Below are 14,388 nucleotides of genomic sequence, written 5' to 3'. Positions count from 1 at the left end.
CAAGTCCTTGCCTGTCCCCCGCCAATGTTATTGAAGTATTCGTCGAGCTTCTGTGAGCTTTGCTGCTGCATAGAAAAGGTAATGATGCCACCTTCCGGATTTTGGTGGAGTACAGTGAGCATCGAAGGAACTCAACCGATCGGATGAGCATGTACGGCCAGAATCATCACTTAGGATGTTCTGTACTTCGTAGAGTTTCTCATGTCGCCCTTGTGTTCCCATGATGTGACAGCCTTGAAAGTGAAGTAAGAAGGTATAGGAAGAGGGGAGAGAGTAAAGTATAGTGTAGAGATTAAGAAAGGACGTAAGATGGAGAGAGATACAGAAATATGTAGACAGAAAGAGTAAAAGATACAAAGAAATATGTAACAAAGGCCAAGCTGGTGCATGCAAAAGTAAGCCACCACTCAACTAACCACGTAACACCTTGTTCAAGATGTAAGACATGCAAACACCTTCAAGATGACGTTATAGTTAAAAGCACCGAAAGTGATTACGTCCATCATATAAAATCTAGTTTGATCTGCACTTGTCCAAACGTAATCTTTATGATGGAATGTTCACGTTGTCAGAAACGGTACATTGGCAGAATGGGACAGGCTGTTAATGTTGGATCGAGCGGAGATCGCGCAAACACGGTGAAGGAATTATCGAAAGCAGTGGAACAGCATTTTAATGTAACAGGTCACAGCTTCGACGATCTCAAACTTTACACACTTCAAACTTCCAGTATGCAAGAGACAAAACATATACAGTCATGCCTTAATCACAAGTTCAACACACTTCAGCCAGCTGGTATTAACATTTCTAAGGGGCTCTGGAATCCATCCGATATGGTATATGCACAACGAAACCCAATGAGAGTTAAGCATTTTTTCTAGGAATTTCTAACCTACCGTTATTAAGCTGTACTCCTCGGACAGCCATGATTCAGTGCAACGTCTACCCCCACCCTCGCTTTTCTTCCACAGAATAACTCTTTCCTTTTGACTTGCTTCATTTTTCACGGCGGTCTCTCCTCCCCCCATTTTTCAGCTACCTTGTACTCCTCTGTTTGGATTGGAGGAGAGAGTAAGCAGCATATATGCACAAGTGCTAAAGAAAATGAGTTCTAGCCCTGAAGAAAAGTTTATTTGTCGAAACTTTGGCTTGAACACACACCCCTGTTTATAGATATTTTCATTGCAAGCTTCCATCTTCCCTTTCCTGCCGATTTTTGCATATATAGAGGAAGAAAGAAATAAACCGAGACAAAGACAGAAAACATAGAGAAGAGAGAAAAAGAAATAAAAAAAGAACACGAGTAGTGTCACCCTGGATAATATTTTGAGACTTCCTGAGTTTTATCTTGAATCAATATATGTTACTTTTGGTAACCAGCTCCTTGTTCAATGGGAGGATACGGTCGTGCATAGCACTTGTACTAGCTGATATCGTTTTAGTCAGCATTGATCGTGATGTGGTCTGCTGTTTTGACCATGACATTGTGCTATAGTTTTCAGATACATAGATGACTACCCAGTACTTTTTAAAGAAGAAACTGGATTGACACACACTAATTCTGTGCAAAATATATAGCGGTCTTTGAATGACACAGGAGAGGCTTAACCGTCACCTACAAATTATCTGACCCGAACAGAATTCAGTTTCCAGATATTACCCTTTCTTTGACACCAGATCGCACATGCTGGATGTACTAGCAGAGAGCTAGAAAAGACCTGTTGTATGATTCTGCACATTCAGACTGTTAAACGGGCCATTGACACGCTTTGCTTGAAGGGAGCCTTGGAGAAGTCCTGTGTTCACCTGGTCCATGACAGCCTAAAAAATTAGGTTTTTAGGTTGTGAAGGCCTGTTTTTCTATGTCAGTTGTGGTTGCTGTGGCAGAGAAGCTCCTGCAGAGGTTGAAGGCTAGTGCAACTCAGGCATGTCAAGGTCGTAAAGTACGACCGGTGGTTGTCCCCTATATCCATAGGGTGTCTTAGAAATCAAGAATGCTGCCAATTGCCATACTGTGCCGATGGTATTTTCTGCCCCATGCAAATTGGCCTCGCTATGCCCCCACATCGCCTCTGCAAGTAGGAGTGTGCAAGATTGCACTAAGAGCCATGCCATTCAGTTCGTCGAGTGCTCGACGAGGGTTGCATACGAAATCCTCTGACATGCAGGATCGGCCAAATGGGCCTATGTTTAAAAAATGACGTAGGGAGGGAGCACCAGCTTTCGATTAAGAACGGACAAGGTTCTAATCCGCCCCTTCACTGCAGTGTATGCCTGTTGGCTGAGTGTGGTAAACTGTGCCAGTGTTTTCTGGTGAGAACAAAAATTTTGAGACGCTGTCATGACCAGTTGCCATGTGGGCTTGCCGAGGTTTTCTTCATCATAGAAAAAAAAAGATGTTTTTGTGAGTGCTACATTAATCAGATTGTATCACAATGAAAGCAGGTTCCTCGCATGTGCTTAGTTTAATCAGCGGTTTGTGATGAATAATTATGCGTTTTCTTCTAAATAAAAACCAGTCACGAGTCTGTGCCCATCCTCATTCTCTTCTTGTCAATGTTTATTTTGCGCGGTACCTTGTTTAATGATATACAACAGACTATCCCGGCAATGCTTTATTGAACAGAAGGCAGGCTACCAAGCTCCGCACTTCCTTCAAGCTTAGCACCGCTAGAGCGACACTGTCTCAATTTTCTTTCCTGCATCGCTGAGCTCGGACAGATTAATGAAACCAGAGGAGAGAAGAGTTGCATGCATTAAAGCTTTGCGTGTTTAAAGCAGTGAATCATAAGAACTTTGCTTTCTTCAGTTGTTCTCATATAGACAAGTAATCAATAATCACTGAGCTGAAATACATCAGCAAGGCAACAATACTGTGAGTGAAAATAACAAGAGCTATGGAGAATGTTGCCTTTTGCCAACATATATACCATACAGGTTACCTTTCACTGAAAACACAATTTGTATATTTAAACATACATTACTACAGAATTGTAAAACATCCATAATGTACTTATACAGCAACCGAGCCTCTTAGCCAATTCCATATTCACATTTATTAACTACAATAAATTATATGCTACCCACTGCATTGAATAACCGAGACCAGCTGAATTTGACTCCCGTATTTAGTACAAAACACTGGTTTAGAGCTTTTCATTACACAGTGTGTGCCTGGATGTGAACTGGCTTGAGCATTCATGCTGATGAAAAACTTTATAAGAAGGCCATTACACCAATTTAGCTTTATGTTTTCATGTGTATTCTGCTGGAGGTGAATCGAAATTTCTATATTTGTGCAATAAGCATGGGCTAAATCTTGTATTTGTATGCTTATTTTGTATTTTGTTTGCTGTAACATCATCTTCTAGAGAAATGCACACGTTTTGAAAGTTAACATGAACTTGCTACTGTTTTGGGGGTGCACATTGGTTCTCTATCATGATGATAATAAAGACAATGAATGTTTGTTTTTATTGACTTATTCAATTGTTATTTTACATCATGTGATGATACTACCTACACACATTGCAGTAGTGTGTGCATATTAACCACAGGAGAACAAGGTTAGTGAGAAGTTAACCTTTTAATATTGATTCTCCGACAATGTTAGCAGCAACAAATGAAACTTTAGTTGAACTTAAACCTTATCTGCTACACCTATTATACTACCGAGATAAGTGAAGTTGTGTGAAAAACCGTGCAAAAAGCATAACATTCCAGTGAATGTGCAACACCAGCAGTCAACACCAGAGAAATGGCTTTTAAACAATGTAGATGATGCGTAGGACGCCATGCAGGTTTTATCATTGTGATGATGATGATGATGGTAGGTTTTAGTGGCGCAAGGGCAACTCAGGCCAAAGAGCGCCAAACACGGGGTTACGATCGACTCAGGTAAAAACGTAGTACTCAAGGTGACGAATAAAATAAAACCGTGGTGTAGAGGGCCTAAAATAATTAAAGGAAAACATTGTGTGCGATGGGTTTAAAAGCGGGCACAGGCTATGGGCTATACGAAGCCACGCAACCTCGGCAGCAGTCCTTGTCAAGACAAGGAGTGCGTGGTGCATGACGTCTCATCTAGAAATCTCAGTGACTCCCTCAAGATTGAGAGAAGGCTGAGATTAGCGAGAGTATGAAACGGAACGTAAGAAGCCTACGCTAGCTAAGAAGCTTAAGACACTTTTTCGGGGGAACATGGGCTCGTCACCAAGAAAAAAGGATGGGTGTGACGGTATGTGGGATTTGTACAGTTCTGGGAAGTGACGTCTCCTTTCTGGTTCGAGGCACCGACACATGATTAAAACATGAACGACGGACAGCGGATCACCACATTTTGCACAGTTCGGTGCTGGAGATTTATTTAAAAGATGTGAGTGTGTCGCGTGTGTGTGGCCGATCCTAAGTCTGCACAGAACAACCTCCTGGTGTCTGTTACGTCTTTCGGTAGCGTATCGTCCGACAATCGGCTTTATTGTGTGCAGTTTATTTTCGCTTGCCGCGTTCCATTCTTCTTGCCATTGCCTACGAATTTTCTTTCTGATGTGTGGCCTAAGGTCCTCATACGGGAAGACATCTATGTCTACTGAACTGCGGAGTGCAGCTGACTTCGCAAGTTGGTCCGCTGCCTCATTTCCAGCTATGTTGCAGTGTCCCGGTATCCAGCAGAGCGTAATTTTAAGATTGGATTTGTGAGCAGTCATGATGCATTTTAGAAGGGAGTTCATAACTGGATTTTTGCTTATCTGACCGGAGGACAACGCAGTAACTGCACTGAGGGAATCTGTGTATATGACGGAGGCTGGTTCTTTCTTCTTTAGGATGTGCCTTACAGCTAGTAGTATGCCATAGCATTCTGCTGTAAATATGCTGGTATGTTCATTCATTGTTTCAGATTGAGAGAACTCAGAACCGTGTGCTGCGCATGCGACTGCAGAGGACTTAGAAGCATCTGTGTAGTACTCAGCACACCTGTATTTTGCCTGTAAGTACATGAAGTGTTGGCTTATTGCAACCTGGGGGCCATGCTTCCCTACCTCTAGGAATGACAGGTCACAGTTGACAGCCTGTATTTCCCACGGGGCCACAGTGTCCTTATGAGAGCTTAGTTGAAGATTGGCAACTGGTATGTTCAGGCTTTCAAGGTGTGAAGCTACTCTGATAGGATACGGTGGCATAGCTGATGGTCGCCTCGAAAACAGGTGGGCATTTGATGTGTGCTGCAATAGCTCGCGACATGGGTGGTCAGCATGGGAGAGCACCTTAGTGGCGTAAGTGATGCTTGTATACTGTCTTCGTCGTTCTAATGACCATCGGTCCGCCTCAACATAGAGGCTAGCTACCGGACTGGTTCTGAAGGCGCCAGTGGCCAGACGAAGCCCAAGGTGGAGCACTGGGTCAAGCATCTTTAGTGCAGATCTCGACGCTGATTCGTACACCACGGAAGCGTAATCAATACGTGATTGCACTACACTGCTCAGTAGGTTCAGCAGACAGTCACGATCTGTACCCCATGACTGATGCGAAAGAATCTTGAGTAAGTTTAAAGCTTTCAAGCATTTTAATCGTAGCTGCTTGATATGTGTGACAAAGGTCAACTTCTCATCAACCACAATACCTAGGAATTTGTGGTCTTTCTTAACGGCTATGGTTTGTCCATTTATTGAAATGTTGGGGGCTGGCCTAATGCCACGTAGTTTAGAAAAAAGTAAGCAGACAGTTTTCGCACAGTTAAATTTAAAACCGTTTCTGTCTGCCCAGCTTGAGAGTTTATTTACTGCCAACTGAATTTGACGTTCACAGATGGCCAGGTTGCACGATTTGAAGCTGATCTGAACATCATCCACATATACTGAGTAAGAGATTGTTTTGGGCAGTACACTACTTAGGGAATTCATTTTGACAATGAAGAGCGTGCAACTAAGAACTCCACCTTGGGGCACGCCATTTTCCTGCGTAAATCGCTTTGATAAGGCGTTTCCAACACGAACCACGAAAGTACGTTCAGAGAGGTAACTTTCAATAGTGTTGAGCATGTTTCCTGACACTCCAAGAGTATGCAGATCACGGAGAATCCCGTAACGCCATGTGGTGTCGTAAGCTTTCTCCAGGTCAAAGAATACAGAGAGGCAGTGTTGCTTGTGAATGAAGGCGTCCCTGACATAAGACTCGAAGGCTACGAGCTGATCAGTTGTCGACCGGCCAGACCTAAATCCAGCTTGACGTTGGTCAAGAAGGCTATTAAATTCTAGGTAATACACAAGGCGGCGATTAATCATTTTTTCAAATACCTTGCACAAGCAGCTAGTTAACGCAATAGGCCTGTAACTGGCAGCAAGTGTGGCTTCTTTTCCTTGTTTAAGGATGGGTATGATAACGGCCTCTTTCCAGGCTTTGGGTAGACGCCCAGAGGACCATACGTTGTTGAACAGAAAGAGAATGGTGTCAAGTGTGTCTTCATGTATATGTTTCAGCATGCCATACGTAATCCTGTCTGGGCCTGCTGCTGAGTTTCCACATGTTCTCAGAGCCGCCTTTAATTCCTCTATAGTAAATGGGCTATTGTACCCTCCTGCGGTTGGCCTTCTGTCACGGATAGGTTTACGTTCCTCAGCAAGCTTGTGTCGCTTAAATGAGTCTGTATAATGTGCTGAGCTGAAGATATACTCAAAATGTTGGCCTATGGCTTCTGCTTGGTGTTCCAGTGTATCTCCAGCGGTACTCACAAGAGGCACTGGATGGGTACTCTGTCCTTGAAGAGCTCTAACTCTGTTGTGCACTTTGTGCGTATCAGTGTAGGAGTTAACTGAGGATAGAAATGACTGCCAGCTCTGCCGTTTAGATTCACGTCGGATACGCCTGCCGTTTGCTTTGGCACACTTGAAATCAAATAAGTTGTCAGCTGTAGGATACCTGCGGAATTTCGACCATGCTTTGTTTTGATTATCACGGGCATTTTGGCATTCCGCATTCCACCATGGTCTTCGTTTGTTTCGTGTCTTGTTAGATGTCTGTGGCATGGATTGCTCTGCAGCCTGTATAATATGTAGTGTGATCAAGGCTTGGCATGCATCAATATCTAGGTTTTCAATTGATGAGCGCGACAATTTTGAGAGCTCTCTGAATTTCATCCAGTCAGCACCCTGCTCTCTAAATCTGATAGCGTTTACTATGGGATTTGTGTTTCCTGTGTGTTTCAAACGAACAGGGAAATGATCACTTCCGTAGAGGTTTCGAATAGCAGCCCACTCGGTGGTTGCCAAGAATGAGGGGGAGCCGATTGCAAGATCTATTGCTGTGTATGAGTTGTGCGCTACTTTAAAGTATGTTGGCTCTTTTTTATTAAATATACAGGAGCCAGGGGACAGGAGGTAGTTTTCGATTAACGAACCTCGGGAATCAGTTCGCCTACATCCCCATAGAGGATGGTGCGCATTAAAATCTCCAACCACCAGGAATGGATGCGGAAGCTGGTCGATGAGTTTTTCAAATTCCTCAACAGAGAGGTGGTAGTCCGGGGGGATATATAGCGAGCACACAGTTATTATTCGACCAAAAATTAGGGTTCGTATTGCAACTGCCTCTAAATCAGTAAGTATATTGAGGCTTTGACACGGCACTGCTTTCTGCACCACGATAGCGACACCGCCAGACGAATGGGCAGTGCCTTGCCTGTCCTTTCGGTATATCACATATCTTTTCAGAAAGTTTGTGTGTGTTGGGTTTAAGTGCGTTTCCTGCAAGCAAAGTATGTTGGGTTGATGTTCGGCAAGTATTTCATAGATGTCGTCTAGGTTCTTAAGTAGTCCTCGGCAGTTCCAGTGAATGATAGTCTCGGCAGCCATTTTTTTTTCGGTGAGGAGAGGAGAGCGACTTATTCAGACCTCACCGCCTTTGTGAGGCGGCTGGACTGGAGGATGTTTCTTTCCTTTGAGGCGGTCTAATGAGCTCCGCCTCACTTTGGGGGATGCCGTCAGCGTCAGAGACGCTGAGGATCCAGGTGTCACCTCCATTGCTTCCGGTGGAGACGCGGAGGCTGATGGAGGTTTGTGAAGAGGGACAGGATCCCTTTCATTTCTGGGTGTCGTCCCTGAGGCCTGTGAGAAACTGACCTCCGGGACTTTGAAGGTTGGTGCAGCCGGGGGCTGCTTGGTGGGGGGCTGTGATGGGCACGCATCAGCAAAGCTGTACTGTGTGGCCACCGTAACTAGACGCCGCCCGGCCCCCCGGCGCGCTGCGTCAGCGTACGATCTTCCGGAGAGAAGAGAGAGCTTCTTCCGGGCTTCAGAAAATGTGATGTTTTCTGTCACTTTCAACTGTATTATTTGTTTTTCCCATTTGAACATCTCACATGTCCGAGAATACGCGGCATGGGACCCGTGACAGTTAGGGCACTCAGCATGTGTAGTGGTACAGTTCTCGGTAGGGTGCTCGTGGGCACCACACTTCGCGCATGTTAGTTTTCCACGACATGTGTTAGAACCGTGTCCATACTTCTGGCACTTGAAGCACCTTCTAGGGTTCGGTATATAGGGGCGGACTTTACAGTGAATGAACGCCGCTTTCACTGATTCGGGCAGGGTGGAGCGATTAAACGTCATGATGTGGGGCGTCACCACCTCTTCACCATTCCGCCTGATGGTGATCCGACGGATGGCGACTACACCTTGCTCTCGGAAGCCTTCGAGGAGGTCAGTTTCGGTCTCTCGCATTAGGTCACGTTGTGAAATGACGCCTTGGACAGAGTTCAGGCTGCGGTGAGGGGTGATGGACACATTTAAGTGAGCAAACTGCTTCTGTTTCAGGAGGGTGTCTGAGTGCTCTTTCTGGGTCACTTCAACCAGAAGATCACCAGATGAGAGTTTCTTGGCGTCATACTTTTTGCCTACCAAGTTTTCAAGGGTTCTCGCGGTCAGGAAAACAGACAGTGCCGCAACCGAGTCCTTATCTGCAAGAGAGTGTATGATCAGGAAGCGGGGAAAGTGGTCACAATCAGTTCTGGTTCTTTTGGAGCTTTCATCGGTGCGGTTCCTTTTCAGGGACCGATCGTTGGAAGGGGGGAAAGATTTTGCCATGTGGAGCGTTAGATGTTCGGCGGCGATGGTGGCCACCCACCACCGAGCCCAACAAGGGGACGCTACAAGGTAAAACACTTGGAGTCGCCAGCCATACATCGCCGCTATAACCAAATATAACTACCCAAGGTTCGGCAACTACACAAGGTTAACCCTTGCCGCCATGAAGAACGGAAGTAAAAAGAAGTGAGGAGGAGACAGGAAAGGCTAAAAGTGGGAGAGAAAGACGAAGACATGGGAGAGATAGAGATAGGAAGAGGCGACTGCCTGATTTCCTCTGGGTGGGTCAGCCCAGGGGTGCCGTCTACGTGAAGCCGGGGCCAAAGGGGTGTGTTGCGTCTGCCGGGGGGCCTTAAAGGTCCAATCACCCGGCGTCGGCTCAACCCCCAGGATCTCCTTTTCCCCGGACACGGCAAAGCCACGCACGGCTAGGCGTGGGAGGGGGTCGAAACCCCCCCGTTAGCTCGGGTCCGTGGTGTCGCTACACACCAAACGCCTGCTTGCGCAGACGGCCCTGCGGGGCTGAAGGATGTCCGGCATCTGTTAAAACAGTCTCTGAATGGTATATTTATTTCTGCTACTCTATTGTGAATTGCCATTGCTGCTACTCTGTCTGCGTCTTCGTTTCCTTGGATGCCAACTTGGCACGGCACCCATACTAGACGGATTGTCTTGCCATTTTTCTCAGCTGTTTCCAGCATCTGTAAAATGTCCCCGAGAAGCGGTTCGCTTTCTGATTTTGTATGTAGGGCCTTTAATGCGCTAAGGGAGTCAGAGTATACTACTGCCTTTTTGTGGTTTCTAGCTAGAATTTCTTCTAGAGCAATAAAAAGAGCATACACTTCTGCTGTAAAGAGCATACACTTCTGCAAAGAAACTGCGGCAGTCTGATGTAGGATTCTAAGTGTTTTGATACAACGGCACTTCCTGTGTGTTCTTGTGTTTTTGAACCATCTGTGTAATATTCAGAATGTTTGTCATATTTTTCTTGTACCGCTAGGAATTCCTGCATAATGTGCTCCCGTGGAGTTTCCTTTTTCTTTAAATGAGTCAAGGCAAAATCAGTGAAGTGTGAGAACTCCAACCATGGAGCCCATCGTTCCGGCGTTCGCGCTACGTTGAGCGCCTGATTCGGTAATTTATATCCGAGGCATATTTCTTCAAAGCGTAGGAGAAGTGATCTTATCGTGTGCGGTCTGTTGTTGTACTGTATTCTGGTACTGATGTGAGAAACAATGGTGTGGCATAGGTGACTTGGTTTCGATCAAGTTTTTAACACGTACGATACTGTCATTGTTTAAACAGCGCAAAAAGACGAAGACACGAGAAGGAGGACACACAGGACAGGCGCTGGTCTAACAATTGTTGGGTTTATTGAGCAGAAAAGAGGACCTCTTTTACGTAGAGGACCTCTTTTACTCTATGCCTCAGGACAAGCTCATGACGGCTGTAAAACATTGCATAACCGAGCATAACGATGAACTTGCGTTCAGGAACAAGTGCGGCGTGTCGGCGGAGGCCTTCTTGGAACTGCTTAGTTTCTATCTAAAAGCAACTTTTGTTACGTGGGAAGGTGGTGTGTATGTTCAGAAATCAGGCATATGCATTGGATCAAAAGTTGCACCTGTCCTCAGTAGCATTTTTCTATCTGCTGTTGACCGTGCTATAGATAAGGAGGTGCAGGGATTAGTAACTAAGGTGTTTCGTTACGTCGATGATTTTCTAATCATCCTCCCGAGCAACGCTGCAACTTCCCGACTTCATGAAGTGATGAATATTTTCAAAGACAATGCCCTTGGTTTACGCTTCACGTCTGAAGTGCCAAACAATGGTGTCATTCAGTATTTAGACCTGTGTTTGTATGCTGAGCCGGAGCATCTATGCTGGTGCTTTTCGCCGCGCTCAAAGAAATCGCTCCTTAGTTATTGTTCTGGGCATTCAAAAATAGTTAAAAACGGCATTGCCTACAATTCGCTAAACTCGGCACTTACAAAGTCGTGCTATCATAAAATTGAAGTCAGCTTTAAGGAACAATTAGCTAGGCTAAAGAATGCTAGCTTTCCTGTCTCAACCCTATCGTCCATTTCGCTGAAGTTGCTAAAATCATTAAAACTGTCCGCATCTCGAACTGGTCAGCGCACCAACGCCACCAAAAAGCCAAAGAATGTTGCTGTGATCCCATATGTCCATGGGCTCTCGCATAGGCTCAAGAAGATTGCTAAGGGCTATGACGTAAATGTTGTTTTTTCTGCGCGTGGTAAGGTTGGAAGAGCTTGTGCCGCGATAGACAGGAAGAAGAATGGCCAGTCACGGAAAAATTTGTGCTCTGTCAATCATCGTACCCGATATGTATCTTGTGCATGTGGTGTAGTGTATGACATCCCGCTAACTTGTGGAAAGAAATATATTGGACAGACGGGTGCCTGCCTTAACGAGAGACTACGCCAGCACAATAACACTTTAAAAGGCACGCCTACTTCACATTTATCTGCTCATTGTCGTTCTTGTGGGTGTAAACCGTTGTTTAATCGCACGCATATCATCTTCAGGCACGTTGACCAAAGGTCTCGTGAAATCATAGAAGCCTTTCACATTAAGTACAGCAATGATGTTTGCATTTCCACCCCATCTATCTGTCTGCATGACTGCGAATTTAGCCTGCTTGAAAGAAGTGACAATTATCTGTAATGCGATGATGCGCACGCAGTCGGATTACGTGTATTTATTCTTTTCTGCTCAATAAACCTAACAGTTGTTAGACCAGCGCCTGTCCTGTGTGTCCTCCTTCTCGTGTCTTCGTCTTTTTGCGCTGTTTAAACAATGAAGTTAAACCAACTAGCCCAATTTTACATACTGTCAGTAGCGCTCTTCGGTGTTCCAGGCAAGGCTCGTTGCTTTCAGCATACAAACTGATGATGATGATGATATGTGGGTTTTAATGGCGCAAGGGCCATGCGTGGCCAAAGAGCGCCATGAAAATGATAAAAGTGTAGCAATGGTCGGTGGTTTACAATGGTATGTAAGGGATGTGAGCTATGATGGTGTTACGTGGCTGTATATGGGCCTAAAATTCCGCGCCCTAGGGCGGGTAAAACGTATAAGCATTAAAATCATGAGCGTGATGTGATGTGTGTTTGTAGTGAGAATGAATGTCGGGTTGTTGTAATAATAAAACTAAGGGTATATGGCACGAGCACAAATGCCTCGTCAGCGCCCTTGAGACCAAGGGCTGCGAGGCAGGTGCTTACTTAAGTGTAACTACCGCAGCAGCAGCCTCTGTTAGGAGGCCGTGCTACGGAATGCCTGGGTAAATAACGTGAAAGTCATGTACATCTTTTAAAAACGCGAAAAGTGACTGATGTTTAAAAACAGGTTCCCTACCGATGAACATTGATGGGTGAAATGGTAATTGTTGTCGGTAGGGTAATATAAAATGTTGTTTTCTAAGCGTGTCTAGATCATTACACTGGATTAGAATGTGAAGCACGCTAAGTGCTTCACGACATCGATCACACAATGGTGGGTCGCCGCCAGAGAGAAGGTGTGAGTGTGTACTGTATGTGTGTCCTGTTCTTAGCCTTGTGAGTATTACTTCTGTGTGGCGTGACTTTGACACTGGTGGCCAGTTACCAAGATGAGGCTTGATAACGTGTAGTTTGTTATGTGTTTGTCTATCCCATGTGCTCTGCCAATGAGCCCTGAGCTTTCTTTTAAGGAGGGGTTTTAGGTCAAGGGCAGGAACGGAAATGAGTGCATTGGCGGCAGCATTTTCGTGGGCGGATGCAGCTAGCTGATCCGCCAATACGTTTCCTTGTATCTCTCGGTGCCCTGGCACCCAGCACACCACGACATGCTGTTTGAGTGTGTGGACCGTACACAGGAGTGAATAGAGTGACACAAGGACAGGGTTTTTATGCTTTTTGAGAGATCTCAGGACTTTTACTACACTTAGAGAATCAGTGTATATCACAGCACTTTCTAGTTTTAATTCTTTGATGTGTTTGACAGCCGCAAGTATGGCGTAGGCCTCTGCTGTGAAGATGCTTGTATTCGGGTGTAGTATGCCGGCATTGGAAAAGGTTGGACCAATAGCTGCGTAAGACACAGAAGTACTGGACTTTGAGGCGTCTGTAAAGAATTCTGGACAAGTGTATTGTGCTGCAGTTCGAGGAAGTATGTACGGATATGTGCAATAGGTGCGTGTTTTGTAACTTCCACGAAAGATATATCGCAGTCTATAAGCTGCCACTGCCATGGCGGGAGACGAGCAGCGGGGGCCATTAGACTGTGTTCAAGAAGTGGAACACTCATTTCCTCTGCCAAGCCTCTCACACGAAGCGCGTAAGGCTCTCGCACCGAAGGACGGTTGTGAAAAAAGGCAGACGTGGACAAATCATTGATTGTGGCGTGTGATGGGTGTTCCTTGTTTGCGTTCACTTTGAGAAAATATACAAATGATAAGTAGGATCTCTGTAGATGAAGCGACCACTCGTTTGATTCGACGTAGAGGCTTTCTACGGGGCTCGTGCGAAAAGCACCCGTAGAAAGACGAATACCTAAATGGTGGACAGGGTCCAGCATTTTCAAGGCGCTTGGTGTCGCGGACTGGTAGATTATTGCCCCGTAATCTAGGCGCGTGCGTATGAGGCTCTTATAGAGGTTCATCAGGCACTTCTTGTCACTACCCCACGTAGTGCGTGACAACACTTTGATGATATTCATAGTTTTTATACACTTGTTTTTTATGTACTTGATGTGTGATATGAACGTTAACTTCGTGTCGAAAATGAGGCCAAGGAATTTATGCTCCGTCTTTAGAGACAGACGGTGGCCACCCAATTCAATGTCAGGATCGGGATGAAGGCCTCTCTTTCTAGAGAATAATACGCACGTGCTTTTTTGTGGGTTAAGGCTGAACCCGTTCTCGTCTGCCCACTTGGTTACCTTGTTCAACCCAAGCTGTACCTGCCGCTCACACAATGCAAGGTTGCACGACTTATATCCGATCTGCACGTCATCAACGTATGCGCAATAAAACATATTGCGTGGGATGCATAGATGCAGGGAATTCATTTTTACAATAAAAAGTGTGCAGCTGAGGACACCACCTTGTGGCACCCCAGTTTCTTGAACAAACGGTCGTGAAAGAATGTTTCCCACTCGGACACGGAATGTACGATCCGTAAGGTAACTCTCTATTATGTCCAACATTTTACCTCGTACACCTAAATGGGACAGGTCTCTCAGTATTCCGAACCGCCATGTTGTATCGTAGGCTTTTTCCATGTCCAGGAATACCGAGAGAAAAAAT

Source organism: Rhipicephalus sanguineus, chromosome 11 (genome assembly GCF_013339695.2).
Source record: "Rhipicephalus sanguineus isolate Rsan-2018 chromosome 11, BIME_Rsan_1.4, whole genome shotgun sequence".
NCBI classification, from domain to species: Eukaryota; Metazoa; Arthropoda; class Arachnida; order Ixodida; family Ixodidae; genus Rhipicephalus; species Rhipicephalus sanguineus.
This window is presented reverse-complemented; position numbering follows the sequence as displayed.